At 41.1% G+C, this 15,236-nt stretch overlaps 1 pseudogene across 1 annotated transcript; it reads right to left on the bottom strand.

Annotated features, from left to right (window-relative positions):
• Nucleotides 1-5,597: 5,597 nt before the first annotated feature.
• Nucleotides 5,598-8,286, bottom strand: LOC108299741 (annotated as a pseudogene). Its single transcript, XR_001823090.2, has one exon. The product of XR_001823090.2 is annotated as a farnesyl pyrophosphate synthase-like (transcript).
• Nucleotides 8,287-15,236: the final 6,950 nt, after the last annotated feature.

Genomic DNA, 15,236 nt, shown 5'->3' with positions numbered 1-15,236 from the left:
TACTAAAATACAAAAAATTAGTTGGGCATGGTGGCATGTGCCTGTAGTCCCAGTAGTCCCAGCTACTCAGGAGGCTGAGGCAGGGGAATTGCTTGAACCTGGGAGGTGGATGTTGCAGTAAGCTGAGATTGCACCACTGTACTCCAGCCTGGCAACAGAGCGAGGCTCCGTCTCAAAAAAAAGAAAAGAAAACAAGCATTGAGCACTGGAAGCAGTGGAGCATTTTCTGTAGTAGGCCCTGTGGCTAAAACAATGATAAGATACCTGTTTCACCCTTCCCTGGCTGGTTGGAGAGAAAGGATATATCCACACGTATGTTTATGTAAACATATATAAGTGACGTGGCACGTGTGTGAGAGGATGAGTCGTCAAAGAAGGCCTGTCAAGGAGACAGACAGGAGCTTGGCCTTAGAGGAGAAGCAGGAGCCAGATGAGCTGACCACAGCCAGAGGACATGCTCAGGGCTGTCACAGTTGCATAAATGTCAACCTCACTGAACATCTCAGGTACCTCAATGGCTAAGAATTCACGTGGCAGGAAAGAGGGAGAGGACTTAAAAAGTCATTGACTGATTCCTCCTCCTTTTCTCCTTCTTCTCCTTCTCCTCCTTCTTCCTCCTCTTCCTCTTCCTCCTCTTTCTCTTTTATTTATTTATTTATTTTGAGACAAAAGTCTTGCTCTTTCTCCCAGGCTGGAGTGCAGTGGCATGATTTCGGTTCACTGCAACCTCCGTCTCCTAGGTTCAAGCGATTCTCATGCCTCAGCTTCCTGAGTAGCACATGTCAGCATGCCCGGCTAATTTTTTGTATTTTTTAGTAGAGAAGGGTTTCACCATGTTGGCCAGGCTGGTCTCAAACTCCTGACCTCAGGTCATCCACCTGCTTTGGCCTCCCAAATTGTTGGGATTACAGGTGTGAGCTACTGTGCCTCACCTATTATTATTTTGCTGAGATAGGGTCTCACTGTCACACAGGCTGGAGTACAGTGTGTGATCATGGCTTACTGCGGCCTCAACTGCCTAGGCTCAAGCAATTCTCTCACAACAGCCTCCTGAGTAGCTAGGACTACAGATGTGTGCCACAACCTTGGCAATTAAAAAATATTTTTTTTTTAAAAAAATTCACAGCCCAGCTATAAAGTTTCCCGATAAAAAACATTTTTTTTAATAGAGAGAGAGGGGCTCACTATGTTGCTCAGGCTGGTCTTGAACTCCTGGCCTCAAGCAATCCCTCCACCTCACCTTCCCAAAGTGTTGGGAGCCACCACACCTGGTGACTGATGTTGTGTGTGTGTGTGTGTGTGTGTGTGTGTGTGTGTGTGTGTGTGTGATGGAATTTTGCTCTTGTTGCCCAGGCTGGAGTACAGTGGCATGATCTTGGCTCACTACAACCTCCACCTCCCAGGTTCAAGCGATTCTCCTGCCTCAGCCTCCCGAGTAGCTGGGATTACAGACATGCACCATCATGCCCGGCTAATTTTGTATTTTCAGTAAAGACGGGATTTCACCATGTTGGACAGGCTGGTTTTGAACTCCTGACCTCAAATGATCCACCCGCCTCAGCCTCCCAAATTGCTGGGATTATAGGCGTGAGCCACTGCGCCCGGCCATGACTGATGTTTTATCTTAACTGAATATTTTCAGTTTGGTCATTTGAAACCAAAAATTGTTGCTGTTTAAAAATACTTACTTTCTTTAACTGAATTAAATATGTTGTCAAATGAAGAACAGAAATAATCCGCTACAATAAAATCAAAAACTATTGATGCACCTATATGTGTCTAGTTTTCTTTGGGAATAATATAAATAGATATGATCCTTGGCTTTAAGATTCAATCAAAACTCTGAGCCATCCAAGTTTATATATACTTTAATAAATCACACTCAAGGAAAGGTATGTGGTTCAATGCAGTCCAAGGGAAATATGATAGTAATTTCAAGCAGGTTGGTAGCAATGAAGAAAGGGAGAAGTGTATATATTCAAGATCTTCTTAATCTATTTTATATAAAACATATTGTGAGAATAAGCTAGTCAGTAACATTTTCCAAATGACTCTTCTCTATGGACAGTAAAGGTATTTGGTGCTTTATTGTAACCAGAAACTGTATCAAAAGTTAGTAAAAAAAAAAAAAGTACAAACCTCAAAACACTGACATGATATGGGTAGAACTACTATATTGTCTCCTTTGGAATCCTAATTCATTTATTCACAAATTAAAATGTTTTCCTGCTGTGTGCCATGTGCGATGTGTTAGAACTGTATGTACATAATAGTTTTGTTTCCTGCTGTCATGGAGAAAGACAGATAATAAACAAATAAGTAGATCACTATATAATTACACATTGATCTATTTACTCATTTATGAAATAATTATTGAGCACATATTATGTGGGTTTGGGAATACAATAAAGAGCAAAATAGACTTGTCCCTCACTTCATAGCATTTACTGTCTGCGGGACGAGATGACCTACTCAAGGAGCCATGCTAGAGAAGGTACAGTTGCACCTGTGTTAAGAGCTGTGAGGGAGTGTATAACAAGGTAATGTGATCTCACAAGGAGGTCAAGGGAGGCTTCCCTGAGGACACCGAGAATCAATGGAGAACTGAAGGATGAGAAAGAGTTAGCTAGGCAAATGGAGGGAGAAGAGAGCATAACGGACAGCAGGAACAGCATGTGGCAAAGGCCATGGTATGTCCTAGAGGCTGCAAGACAGTGTGGCTGGAAGAGGAAGATGAACTTGTGGAGGAGACAGAGAGGGAGCAGCAGGAGGTGAACGAGAGGAGGTGGTTTCAAGAAGAAGGACACGGACAGCAGAGTCAGAGGTTAATACGAGAGCTGAAAAATGCCCCCTGGATTTCACAACATGTAGGTCCCTGGTGAGGTCAGTGGAATGACCTGCCAGAAGCCAGAATGGCATGGCTTGAGAGTGAATGGAAGGTGAGGAAATGTAGGGATCAAGAGCATTGATTAGGAATTGCATTTGGCCACATGTAATGGAATCTGCTGAAGATAGCTTAATTATATTGGGTTATTTCTTTCACATAACAAGAATGACAGAGGTTGACAGTTCAGGCTGGTGCAGTGGCTCCACAATGTCATCAATGTTCTAGAATCCTTCATCTTTCTGCACTGTCATCCTTAGTATTGGCTTTTTTTTTTTTTTTTAAACAGTGTGAGTGTAAGAGTGTAAGAAGGCTGCTAATTCTCAAGTCAGTGTTTCAGATAGGAAAAAGGAAGAAACATCAAGGGGGAAAGGTTGGTGCCATTTTAGGAAAGCAAACATTTGCTATAAATTCCCAGATGACTTCAGCTCACAAATCACTGGCCATAACTGTGTCACATGGCCACTCCTAGCTGCAAGGGAGGCTGGGAAATGTAGCTCTTTAGCTGGACCCATTGTTGCTCCCCTCCCACAAATCAGTTTTTGTTAGAAAGAAGGGGAGGTGGATTTGGGGAAGGTAACTACAGCAGCTACACAGCAAACACAAATCACACATTCAAAAAGTGTGTCCATAAAGGAAAGGAGAGAGATGAGATGATCTTTGGAAGGGGATGTGGGACTGAGAGACTTCTTTAAAAATGGGTATGAGGCTGGGTGTGGTGGCTCTTGCTTGTAATCCCAGCACTTTGGGAGGCCAAGGTGGGTGGAGTTTGAGACCAGCCTGGCCAACATGGTGAAACCCCATCTCTACTAAAAATACAAAAATTAGCTGGCATTGTGGTGGGTGCCTGTAATCTCAGCTACTTGGGAGGCTGAGGCAGGAGAATCACTTGAATCTAGGAGGTGGAGGTTGCAGTGAGCCAAGATAGCACCATTGCACCCCAGCCTGGGCAACAAGAGTGAGACTGTCTTAAAAAATAAATAACAAATAAATAAAAATAAAAATGGGAATGACTTGAATGTGTTGAGAGCTCAATTCAGAGGATCTAATCAGGGTAGGTGGGGAGAGATGGAATGTACAAGAGCAGAAAAAGAACTGATAAAGTAGTACCCTTTAGAAGCAGGGAGGTAATGGACTACAATTCAGGAAGAAGGGGTTAACATTAAAGAGCAATCAGTATAAATTCTCTATTGTAACTACAGGAAGGAGGAAAGGTAGGCTTATATGTTTTATATTGAGAAGATGGGGCTTCTATTTCCTCTACAACGTAGGAGGTGAGGTGAGCTGTTGCCAGTGAGAGGGTAAGAGGGGGTGGTCAGAGATTTGAGAAGTTAAAGTTGGAAATCACTGGTGTGGAGACTGATGAGTCATTTGATCTGAGACATTTAGCAGCAGACATTTCTATGATGGTAATGATATGAACTGTCATATTTCCCAAGTGGACCAGTGACTAGCATGAAAGGTCTTTAAAAGTACCTAATCGATGGAATCAAACACTGAACATAATGAATTTTCCATGCTCTACCTAATAAAAGCCTAATTGTTCATGTTCCTGTTGAATGAAAGATTCATTGCTACACTGCTCAGGGAAGAAAAGTTTAGTAATCTTCAACTGCTAGAGAAATGTATTCATGGATGCTAAAGTATTATGCAAAAATGAAAAGTCAGAAAATCCAGGGACAAGCTGTACCACACATACAGAATCCTTGGATTTTTGAGAAATGGGGAAAAATTGAAGAAGTATGTATTTGTGTGTGAAGGGCACAAATCTAAGGAAAAATTGGAATAGAGCAAAATTACAATAATCATATCTTCTGGAACACTTTTATAAAGCCAAAATTATCTTTCAGTACTTTTTTGGTCCATCAGGAATAGATCTGGAGTGTCTAAATTGGTGTGTGTGTGTATATAAATTACTGCATTTTCTTACATGCCAACAAATTCCATTTCAACCTGAACTTGACATGAGAAGTCTGAAAGTGCCTTATAATTAAAGCTTTAGGCATATTCAGCTGCATCTTGAGGGGATACATTATTTGAGTTTGTGGAAAGTTATGTCCCCTTGACAAAAATCTACTGTGCTTCATAAATTGAGAAATCCAGTTATCTGATTGTTTTAAATGAGTGGTATGAAGATTAAAAAGGGGTAAAGAGAAAAACAGAATCAATATTTAGCTTTTACTGACAGAATATAAAAGACGATTGTATTAGTCTGTTCTCGTATTGCTATAGAGAACTACCTGACGCTGGTAATTTATAAAGAAAAGAGGTTCAGTTGGCTCACAGTTCAGCAGCCTGTACAGAAAGTAAAGGAAACTTACAATCATGGCGGAAGGCTAAGGGGAAGCAGGCACGTCTCACATGGCTGGAATAGGAGAGAGAGAGAGGAGGGAGGTGCTACACACTTATAAACAACCAGATCTCAGGCATGGTGGCTCATGCCTGTAATCCCAGCACTTTGGGAGGCCCAGGCGGGTGGATTGCTTGAGGCCAGGAGTTCAAGACCAGCCTGGGTAAGATGTTAAAACCCGTCTCTATTTTTAAAAATATAAAGAACAACCAGATCTTGTGAGAGGTCACTCACTATCATGAGAACAGCACAGGGGAAATCTGCCCCCAGGATCCAGTCACCTTCCATGAGGCCCCTCCTTCAACACTGGGGATTACAATTTGACCTGAGATTTGGGCAGTCATGTAAATCCAAACAATTATCAATAATGAACTTGCTTCCTTTAATTGTTTTTTCAGAAGTAATCTTAGGTCACTTTTTCTTGTGCTACATTATTTTGTAAGTATACATCATATATATATATTTTAAGATTACACAATAATTTATTTGTTGAGAGCCTCCTCTCCCCGCCCTTGCAGTCTCTAGGTCACTTTTTCCACTTGTAGATTTTGTGCACAAGCCCCAGAAAGATAGCTGGGGGCAGGGGTGCTGCATACTGTTCAGTGAGACCCATAATGTGGCTGTAACTGTCTTCCTCATACTGTGAGAACACGGCCGGCAGATCCCGCTCCTCATATAATGCCTTCACCCGGGCCACCTTCTCAGCCTCCTTCTGCCCGTAATTTTCCTTCATGATCTGTACTGTTCTAGAGTGACCTGCTGCAGATACTGAACTACCAGTCAGCTGCATTTGTTGTCCTGGATGTCAGTGCCAACTTTGCCAGTCACACTGGGGTCCCTAAAGAGGTCAAGGTAATCATCCTGAATCTGAAAGAACTCTCCCATCTCCAGCAGGATCTTCTTGGTGTTGGCATGCTCCTTCTCACCATCAATTCCCGCCATGTACATGGCTGCAGCTATAGGAAGGTAGAAGGAGTAGAAAGCCGTCTTGTACTTGACAATAGATTTGTACCTCTTTTCAGTGAATCTGCCAAGATCCGAATTGCCCTGGGGGCCTGTGATGAGGTCCAGGTCTGCCCAATCTCAGTCTGATAGGAACTCTGCAGGAAGAGCTTGATCAGGTTCAGGTAAGAGGGCTGCTCCCAGCAGTAGAGCTTCAGCAGGCAGTAGATACATGCTTCCAGAAGGATAGCATCATTGATGGGCATCCAAACCCACACCTGGCTTCTGATACCAGCAGATCTGTCCCTGGCAGGTGAGGGATGAATCCATGATGTCATCTGCTGCCAGGAAGAAAGCTTGCAGCAGTTCCACACACCAGCCCACAGTCAGGGCCCGCTGGAGACTATCAGCATCCTGTTTCCTTGGCTCCACCAGCTCCCGGAATGCTACCAGCACCGTCAAACCCTGGTGATACTTGCCTCCAATGGCATTGTACTCCAGGACCTCCTTAAGCCGGGCAATAGCATCTCCTGTCTCTGGGTGCCCCATCTCATCCTCAGTCAGCACCCTAACGATCTGGGAGAAGTGCTGAATGAAATCCTGCTTTTCTTGGACATAAACATCTGATTTCTGGTCTCCATTCATTCTGAGGGAGGAGCAAAGGGCTCTGTTCCTGGATGCGGGTTTCTGCTCCACATCTTATATTTTTAAAGAATGTTTAAATTTTAATATAACTGCCCCCCATTGCTACTAAGGAAGATGCAGTAAGAAATCACTGGAAAAAGGCACGGTTCAGTCATTCTATAGCTCAAGCCCAAGAAACATGGAAAATCAGAAGGGAAAAATGCATGCAATAAATGCTAGAATTTTTAAAAATGACTTTGTATTCTGCTACCTAAATGTTTTATCTATGAAAGACCTACCACCTCCCCATCTTAATAGAGTAATTGCTACTTAATTTCTATCATCTAAAATATTGATACCCAATTGGAACCCAGTCCATGAAAATGGACTTTTTCAAGACCCCAACTTCAAAAGATTCCTTTGCCAAATGTATTTGTTGCATTTGATAGTGACACATAACAATCTCTTCTTCTGCTGCTAGAAATGGAATTTTATCTATATTTAATTTGTAATTTTAACCAATTCTATCATTTTAAGTTTCCATTTGCAGCATTAAAAGCAAATTCTACTTCTGATTATATTTCAAAAGGTCAGAACCTTCTCTTAATATGTTTTTCTATTTGTTGGTCTCCTTGTTTCACATATTTGTTGTCAAATGGCATGTCTGACAATGTCTTTTCAGTTAAGTATTTTTCCTAATAACTGATCATGACAATACATCTGGCCACAGGATTCATACTACTACAATGTTAGACCAGATTCATCTAAGTAGTGGAGTGTTGTAGCTTTGCCCAACTGAGTAAATATCTGGCCTCTCGTTAGGTGTTGCTACAATCACAAAAGTAGGCCTTTATGGCAGTTCCATTCCTAGTTGGACAGATGAAGGATTCATCCCTGAAACAACTGGCAAATAATTTGAGGAAAATCTATCCATACATGTGAAACTATAGTGGATATTTACCTATTGCTTTTGCCTATCTAACCTCGATTCCTGCCTTTTCTACTGACAGCACACTGATAGTCCCTGGGGAATCCATCCCTTCCCACTCTTGATCCATTTGGCTTGGATGGGGCTATCCCACTCCTTAGATCCAGGATGAATGTACAGTTCATGCCTGGCTCATGTTTGCATTTCATCCACTTGACAATAGTGATTGGCTTCAAGATGAAAACATGACTCAAAAGAGTAAAATCAGAACTCATCCCAAGACTTGCTGGAATTATTTGAAAAGCAAAACTCTCTGTCTTCCAGGGTTATTAAGCTAGAAGGGTACAATTCTGGAGCCACTGGTAGACATCTTGTCTCTACCTATAGAAAGCCTGCTTGAGAGTGAAGCCCAGGATTTTATATCTAGCAAAATGTCCACAAATATAAAAGACACAAACAATCTGCTATCAGGAAATATGTTGTCATGTGCCTTTCCTCAGGAATATATTAAAGAATGGGCTGGCCAGGCGCGGTGGCTCACGCCTGTAATCCCAGCACTTTGGGAGGCTGAGGTGGGCGGATCACCTGAGGTGGGGAGTTGGAGACCAGCCTGACCAACATGGAGAAACTCCATCTCTAAAAAAAAAAAATTACATACACAGTTACTTATAGATCTAAGACAAATGAGCGTAGAAAGAGAGAGTATAGCATGTAATGGCTACATGCTCTGGTTAGTGTACTTAAAGAACAGATGCTTTTACGCAGGGGAAATGGAGACAGCACAGGCAAAAATATTAGCTGTTTTCAGTAAACACATCAGTGGTGGTACTGTTAGTGTTGCTAATAGCATCGAAACTATGAGTTACTCTAACTCTCATTCCCTGTGTTCTTGAGAATCAGGATTTTTGGTGTAAAAGAAAGAAGATATAAATGTGATAAAGAAGAAGGTAAGTAAAAATGCTGAATTTGAATTGAAAGTGTGTGCCTGCACAAATTTATGAGATGCTTTATCTTTAAAAACTAGATATACATTTCCAAGGCCTGTCTACTGAAAAGGCCTAAAAATATTGATCATTCTAGAAGCAATAAGCATCCCTAGCACCTAGATTGTTGTCTTGAAATACCATCTCTCATACTGGTTGGGAAATGGCCTCTAACCTGATCCCCTAAGAGCCCTGCTGCTGCCCAGCCCCTCTAGAGATCCTCAAGAAACACACACTAAAACATTAATACATAGTACTGTAGGGGGGCTTCAGGACCTTTCTCCAGCCCTGTGGCTGGTGTCCATTCTGACTAGTTGGCCTCCCATACCCACAGCCATGCCCCTTCCAGCTGAATATCTTCCCACCCCACCCCCATCATGAACATCATGAACTTACCTTTGTCATGCATTATGCTAGGATATTCACTGCAGTATCAGTCACTTCTTCTTTAAAAACATAATTTTTCTTCTAGAGAAGTCAAAGAGTGGCTTCTAGAGACTTTTTCTTCTAGAGAAGTCAAAGGGTGCAGTGGCTTATGCATGTAATTTCCACACTTTGGGAGGCCAAGGCAGAAGAATTGCTTGAGTCTAGAAGTTTGAAACAAGCCAGGGCAACATACTGAGACCCTGTCTCTAAAAAAATTAAAAAATTTAAAAAAAAAATTAGCTGGGTGTGGTGGTGTGTACCTGTAGTCCCACCTATTTGGGAGGTTGAGGTTGGAGGATGTTGGAGCTGGGGAGGTCAAGGCTGCAGTGAACCATGATTGCATCACTACATTCCAGCCTGAGAGACAGAGGAAGACCCTGTCTCAAATATATATATGATATAATCATATACATAATGATATATGATACAAAATATGTTTTATTATATATAATATATATCTTTATTATATATTATATATAAATATGTATTTTATTATATATAGTTATATATAATAAAAATTTCTTCTGAACCAGTTTTGTGGAAAAAAAAGAAAACAAAAAATAAATAAATAAAATTAAAAATTAAAAGAGTGGAAAAACCCAAATAGCTTCCTTATGTCTTCTTTTTTTATTTTTTGTAGAGACAGGAGTCTCACTATTTTGCCCTGGCTGGTCTCGAACTCTTGGCTCAAACAATCCGCCCACCTCAGCCTCCCAAAGTGCTGAAATAACAGAAGTAACTCACAGGGCCAGGTCAAGATGGGGTCTGAGGCTGTACCCAATTTAATTCCATAGGCAATCTGTCAATTACATTCTATACATTCCTTCAAAAAACAAAGTAAAACATTTCAAGTTAAATTCTGACCTTTTTCTAAAGTCTCAAAGGATTTTAAAAGTAGACAGGATTTTTAAATTTATGTTCTGTCCATCTGTGGTGGTGGCTCATGCCTGTAATCCCAGCACTTTGGGAGTCTGAGGCAAGTGGATCACCTGAGGTCAGGAGTTCAAGACCAGCCTGGCCAATATGGTGAAAACCTGTCTCTACTAAAAATACAAAAATTAGCCAATTGTGGTGCCTGTGATCCCAGCTGCTCCGGAGGCTGAGGCAGAAGAATCGCTTGAGCCCACAAGATGGAGGTTGCAATGAGTCGAGATGGCGTCACTGCATTCCAGCTTGGCTGACAAAGCGAGACTCTGTCTCAAAAAATAAATAAATAAATAAAATGTTTTTATCATTTTTTCCTCCTGGTTATATAGTTGGTGGACGTCAAGTCACCAGTGTTCTGGAATTGGTTTAATATGATCTAATAGCACTATTTGTTCCCTGTACTCCTTTTTCTATGGTCATTTACTCTAAAGCATAATTTCATAGATTAATATTTACTGAGTTGTATTTTGAGCCAGTTGGCAAAGCATTCATTTTAATACATCTAGTTATAGAATTAGCATTAAAATTTTTTTTTGTAATTGCTACTTTAAACTTTTTGGATCTTGACAGTTATTCACCTTCCTAGTAAAAAGCTGTTTAACAATTTGATATATTTTAATTAAAAATACCTACCTCCTATTTACAAGAGACACAAATAGAACAAAATGCCAGCTGGGGGCGATGGCTCATGCCTGTAATCCCATCACTTTGGCAGGCCGAGGTGGGCAATCACCTGAGGTCAGGAGTTCGAGACCAGCCTGGCCAACATGATGAAACCACATCTCTACTAAAAATACAAAAACTAGCGGGGCATGGTGGCACATGCCTGTAATCCAATCCCAGCTACCTGGAAGGCTGAGGCAGTAGAATCACTTGAACCTGGGAGGCAGAGGCTGCAGTGAGCAGATTCAGCCATTGCACTCCAGCCTGGGCGACAGAGCGAAACTCCGTCTCAAAAAAAAAGTCAGGGAAAAAGTTAAAAATAAAGGTATGGAAAAAGATTCAGTAGGAAAATACTAACAAAAAGGCAGATATAGCACTTTTATACTCATTATTCTTTTTGGATAATATTCAATATAGCAGCACTGCAGTATAATCCATATATAGTTGTTTTATGGAGTAAGTAATCTGAGAAAAAAACAGGTAATAGAGATGATTTTCTAAGCCCACTGTATGACTCTGGCTTTATCCCCACCCCATTGCCTATTGCATCCCCCACAATTCAATAGGCTCCCAGTTCCAGTTTCCCAGTATTTTTACATCCACTTCCAATGGACTCTGGACACATCCCTTCAAGTCTTTCCTTCAAAATCTAGCACTGAATAAAACCAACTATACCTGCAACTGGGGCTCAACGCACCTTAAAGTCAACATCTTAATCTTCGCCCATGCCCAGTGACACCTTGGCTTGGTGTCGGCCCCCTGCAAGCCTGCCCACATCAACTCCAGCTGGATCCATCACAGACCTGAACTCAGGCTGAATCTCCATTTAGTGAGAAGCTTTTCAGGATCCTGAGTCTCAGCCCAGTCTGTTGAGACCTCCAGCCCTGAACTCTGGACTCAGCACTTGGGCACTGAGCTTTTTCTCCTCTGTGCATGATTTAAGAGCCCACCCAACTGTGGTAGTTCTTCCTCCTTTCCCCCTCAACTCCAAACAATTACATTTATACCCAGGCTTACTTTTCCCCTAAATACATATTACGCTGAATGTTACCCTCTTATTGTGTGCTAGGCATTCGATCACCAACTCTAGTTTTTTTAAAAATAAGTTTTGACTATGATCCACAGTAATATATATATATATATATATATTTATATATATATATATATATATATGTTTACATTATGACAAGGTATAAGGTTTTCTCTAAATAATACTTAATCCCTTACCATGTGGCAATGCAATCTGATATTTTCTTTTTTATTCTATTTTTAAAATTCAGCCATTAAATCGATTTCTTTAACAACTATGGGGTCAAGACCCTCAGTTTGAAAACACTTGATCTAGAGAGACTCCTCTGTCCCCCTAACACTTTGTTGGTATATTGTTGATCAGAACCAGGTCAGATAATATGAAAGCATATCTAAAGCAATCACTGCCTTGTTTCCTGGATTTCCTAAGGAGCCATCCTTACCTATGGGACAATAGTCCCCACGGTGTAAAAGATGTACCTTCAGTACTATTGTTGTTGGAAATGGTGGAGACTTATTTAAAGCCTTCTAGAAAACATTCACAATTTGAAATCTTGTTAAAGACCGCAGGATTGAAAGTGAGGCAACCCAAGTCCTTGTCTCAACCTGCCACTGATCACTGATCACTGGGAGATAAATCACCCAGCCTCTCTGAACTAAAGGGTCTCAGTCTAGAGGATTGTATATAAATCTGATGATTCATTCACTCATTCATTTGATCATTCATTTGACAAATGCTTCAGTAACTATGTACCAGGAAGGTAAAGACCTGGCTGTCACTGTTCATCTGACAATTCAAGCTGGAGGAGCCCCAAATTTATCACCCATTGTATGTCATAATATGCCCGGGTTCTTCATCAAATTCATGATTCATCATTCACCGCAGGGGAATAAGCTACTTCCTATAAGCACAGTATCCAGAAAAATTATGTTCATTTATATAAACCATTTAATAAAAATCTCTCTAAGGTGTTTAAATACTACATTGTACCTAATTTCGTTAATGGTTTAATTAATTCTAACAGGAGCTTACTTTTATTTAAATTTTATGAATTCTTATGCAAGTTTAATTTAAAATGTCCAAAATGTGATTTTTGCTCTAATTGGTTCTTCTTTTTTTGGAGGGGACAGAGTCTTGCTCTGTCGCCCAGGCTGGAGTGCAGTGGTGTGATCTCAGCTCACTGCAACCTCTGCCTCCTGGATTCAGGCAATTCTCATGCTTTAGCCTCCTGAGTAGCTGGGATTATGGGCGTGGGCCACCAAGCCTGGCTAATTCTTGTGTTTTTATGGAGATTTGCCATATTGGCCAGGCTGGTCTAGAATCCCTGGCCTCAAGTGATCCACCTGCCTCAACCTCCCAAATATTTTATTTTCTTCACCATTTGTTAACTCCTTTAGTTGAACTGTAACACCAGATGAGTTCTCACAGTAAGTGGTAAGAATATTACCAAAAGGCATTTCTACAGCAACATAGGCAGTGATAGCTTAACCTTACACAAAAGAGATTGTGAATTACGTAAACAATTACACAAAACCCAAATCAGTTGTATCCCCCAATCCCCAATTTAGCATTATCACAAAAATATCCACAGTCACTCCAGTGCCACTTGATGGGAGGGTAAGTGTGATGGAGGAGGAGCCAGAGTGACCAGACCACAGTCTTAATTGATTGCCAATTTTACAAAGACACACGGCTGCGTGAACACACCATGAGGGACTCCCACTCCCAAGCTTTGGAAGGAGCTTGGACAAGTCAAGGGTCCTAAGCTTTACTAGCTTCATGGTAAATCTGCTCCTACACATATCATTTATTGAATGAAGGAGTGCATATGGTGAGGTAATAGTCAGCATGGCTCCAGAGTTAAATGAATCTGTGTTTTTTAATTCCACCATTTACTAGCTGTTAGTAAATGACTTAATTTCTCTGTGCCTCAGTTTTTCAATCTGTGAAAAGGGGATAATAACATCTATCACATATGGCTGTTCTGACTTATTAAATAAGATGTAATGTATAAAGTGTGTTAAAAAAAAAAAAAAGCAATATAGGCGGGGCACGGTGGCTCATGCCTATAACCATAATCCTAGCACTTTGGGAAGCTGAGGTAGGCAGATCATGAGGTCAAGAAATTGAGACCATCTTGGCCAACATGGTAAAACCCTATCTCTACTAAAAATACAAAAATTAGCTGGGCATGGTGGCACTTGCCTGTAGTCCCAGCTACTCAGTTGCAGTGAGCAGAGATCTCGGGCCACTGAACTCCAGCCTGACGACAGAGCAAGACTCTGTCTCGAAAAAAAAAAAAAAAAAGATAAAATACTTATGTGAAGATGATGATGATGACTGTGCTGTATCAAATATGATAAATTCTCAAGGGTTGTTGAGGGGTTTAATAGTCTTTGATGCCATAATAAATGTTCTCAAACAACTGTGACTTTTGAGTTCCTTTGACTTGGATTTTGTTTCCAAAATTTTTCAAGATTCTGCAATAAGATCTGGCAGAAAAATGACTTAAAGAAGTTTTTAGACTAGGCACAGTGGCTACACTTGTAATTCCGGCACTTTGGGAGACTGAGGCAGGAGGATCACTTGAGGCCAGGAGTTCAAGAACAGCCTTGGGCAGCATAGTAAGACCTTGTCCCTTAAAAAAAAAAAAATCCAGGTATGGTGGTGTGCACCTGTAGTCCAGCTATTCTGGAGGCTGAGGTGAGAGAATCACCTTAGCCCAGGAAGCTGAGGCTGCAGTGAGCCATGATCATGCCACTACACTCTAGCCTGGGCAACAGAGTGAGATCCTGCCTGCCCTGCTCCTCATTAAAAAATATTCTATTTTGAGCAGAGAAGTAGCACAAACAAACAAGGAGTCAAGGTAGAAAAAATGGCAAAACTTCAGGAAATCTTTTCATATTCCCAAGATACAGCGATATAACTACAGTTGACCCTGGAACAATGAGGGACTTCAGACACCAACCCCCAGCACAGTTGATAATCTGTGTATAACTTTTGACTCTCCCAAACTTTAACTGTTAATGGCCTACTGTTAACCAGAAGCCTTATGTATAACATAGTTAACAAAAATTTTGTATGTGGGCCAGGCACAGTGGCTTATGCCTGTAATCCCAGCACTTTGGGAGGCCGAGATGGGTGGATCACAAGGTCAGGAGTTCAAGACCAGCCTGGCCAACATGGTGAAACCCCATCTCTATTTATCTTTTTAAAACAAACAAAAAATTTGTATGTGATATGCATTATATACTGTCTTCTTACAATAAAGTAAGCTAGAGAAAATAAAATATTAAGAAAATCATAAGGTGGATGGGCATGGTTGCTCACACCTGTAAGCCGAAGGGGTGGATCACTTGAGAGCAGGTGTTTGAGATCAGCCTGGTCAACATGGTGAAACCCCATCTCTACTAAATATACAAAACTTAGCCGGGCATGGTGGCGCACATCTGTTCCCAGCTACTTGGGTGGTTGAGGAA

Source organism: Cebus imitator, unplaced genomic scaffold, assembly GCF_001604975.1.
Source record: "Cebus imitator isolate Cc_AM_T3 unplaced genomic scaffold, Cebus_imitator-1.0 Scaffold23, whole genome shotgun sequence".
In the NCBI taxonomy this organism is placed as follows: Eukaryota; Metazoa; Chordata; class Mammalia; order Primates; family Cebidae; genus Cebus; species Cebus imitator.
This window is presented reverse-complemented; position numbering and strand designations above follow the sequence as displayed.